We start from the raw sequence: 488 nt of genomic DNA, 5'->3' as shown, positions 1-488 counted from the left end.
ATCTGCTACAAATGTCCTTAAGTATATACAATCTCAAATAAACAGGATTCTTTCATTAAATACATGAAAGACACCCACCAACTTTCAAAACAGGACTATTATTCATAGTTGCACTGAATATTTTCTGTTTTAAATCTACTTGAATGTCTGTGATCTGCAACAGATGCCATGTAATCAGAAATCCAGCACGGTTAAGGCAAGCCGCCAGTCGATTCCCCGCATATGCCAACAGCCTCTAATGTAATTCTGCAGAAAAAAAACAACAGAGCATGAACTGTTTTATAAGACCATAATAAGCTGCCAGAAGTGTTTTCAAATACTCTTTACTGGCAGAATATTATACATAAAATTATAAAAAGTATATAAACAGAGTGTGAACTGTTTTATCATTTCATATTAAACTACCAGGAATGTTTAAAATGCTCTTTATTATCAGAATATGGTTGGTGGAGGTTTACTGGTCCTCATGAATGTGCTGATTGGTGTAC

At 34.2% G+C, this 488-nt stretch overlaps 1 protein-coding gene across 1 annotated transcript in view; it reads right to left on the bottom strand.

The window, feature by feature from the left end:
- LOC119587708 (RCC1 domain-containing protein 1-like) overlaps positions 1-488 on the bottom strand; it is a 6,004-nt gene that overhangs the window by 4,938 nt on the left and 578 nt on the right. Inside the window, exon 2 of the mRNA XM_037936390.1 lies at positions 79-235. The gene's annotated coding sequence lies outside the window, so the exon portion shown is untranslated. The remainder of the gene's footprint in view (positions 1-78; positions 236-488) is intronic.

Source organism: Penaeus monodon, chromosome 23 (genome assembly GCF_015228065.2).
Source record: "Penaeus monodon isolate SGIC_2016 chromosome 23, NSTDA_Pmon_1, whole genome shotgun sequence".
NCBI classification, from domain to species: domain Eukaryota; kingdom Metazoa; phylum Arthropoda; class Malacostraca; order Decapoda; family Penaeidae; genus Penaeus; species Penaeus monodon.
The sequence above is the reverse complement of the archived record's forward strand: the minus strand, read 5'-3'. Positions and strand labels throughout refer to the sequence as shown.